At 42.7% G+C, this 1337-nt stretch overlaps 1 non-coding gene across 1 annotated transcript; it reads left to right on the top strand.

Annotated features, from left to right (window-relative positions):
- The first annotated feature begins 799 nt into the window (after window positions 1-799).
- On the top strand, window positions 800-903 carry LOC128597904 (U6 spliceosomal RNA). Its single transcript, XR_008383454.1, has one exon. It is a non-coding gene; the product is annotated as a U6 spliceosomal RNA (small nuclear RNA).
- The last annotated feature ends 434 nt before the right edge of the window (window positions 904-1337 follow it).

Raw genomic sequence — 1337 nt, 5'->3', positions numbered from 1 at the left:
CTTTGTGCATCTGAGTTCCAAACCTAGTCAGCTAAGGCCTCCTGTTTTAAGTAGCGTGTCAGTCAACTTCCCAAAGGAAGGCAGGTGGCATTAGCAGGGGAGAAGCTGGTGCCTTAAACCCTGTCTTCTTTTCTGGATGCAAAGGAAAGAAGTAGATCTACCCCATGGAGGAAAAAATCGGAACGGAAGCCCAAAGCCAGATCCACAAAAAAGTCACCATGATGGTTTTACCATCTCAAAGGTGATTGGCAAGTTAGTGGCCCGTGTTGTGTGACAGTGTCTGTTCTGCTTTGCGATGAATGAGCCAGTGCTACGGTCCTCAAAACCAAAAATTGTCAGGTGGTTATGGACCATTAGAGCACACGAGGATTTTGGGGTGGAGGCAGGTTTTTATTTAGATGTCCCAGCTCCCAGTACGTAGTCACAAACGAGGGCTCCGTTAAACTTCTGTGGGGCTCAGAGATGTTCAATAATGTCTTCAGCCCTGTCATGCCTGACGGCAGGTGTGTGACCCCACCAGGAGGGCCGGGAAGGTGACCCCACCAGATGGAGTAACTCATGCAGACCTTGTGGTTTAGTGCCTGCTACCTGCCAGGTGCTCAGCGACTAAGTAGACGTGGGTTCCATTTCCATCTATGTTTCCCTACCGTTTAATCACTAGCAAAGATCTGGCCAAAGAGCAGTTTATGTTACCGAGTAATTTGAAGGCACTTAATTTGATTTTAATAGTCATGTCTAGGCAGTGCTAGTTTGTGATTTTAAAACAAAACAAAACACACCGTTTAAAAACGAGTTAAGGGTGCTCAATTCTACAGCACATGTACTAAAATTGGAATAATACAGAGATTAGCGTAGGCTCTGTGTAAGGATGACAAGCAAATTCATGAAGTATTCCATATTTTAAAAGATGGAGACTTTACATCGTTTTGTGCTTGCCTGGATGGAGTTGAAACACATTCTTCTTGGTAAAGTATCTCAAGAATGGGGGGAAAAAAGTATCCAATATACTCAATACTAATATGAAATCAATATACAAACAATTACACACCCACAAGAAAGATGAAAGACAAATATAGTCTAACAGGAAGGAGGGGAAGTGGGAGGGGAGGAGGGAAGGCAATTGGTGGGATCTCACCTAATGTGCACAAGGTGAGGGTGTTCAGCACGCCCCCGGGGGAAGGGCTCAACTACAACTTGAACTTTACCTTAGAAACAAAAACAATACAACCTAAACATCTGTGTCCTCCTATTAATTTGAAAAAAAAAAAAGGCATAATCAATAAAAAAAGTTAGCAGATTTATGTGGCAATCAAAGAATAGAAAAACTAAAAAAAAAA

The sequence above is a fragment of the Nycticebus coucang genome, chromosome 10 (genome assembly GCF_027406575.1).
Source record: "Nycticebus coucang isolate mNycCou1 chromosome 10, mNycCou1.pri, whole genome shotgun sequence".
Lineage (NCBI taxonomy): Eukaryota > Metazoa > Chordata > Mammalia > Primates > Lorisidae > Nycticebus > Nycticebus coucang.
The sequence above is the reverse complement of the archived record's forward strand: the minus strand, read 5'-3'. Positions and strand labels throughout refer to the sequence as shown.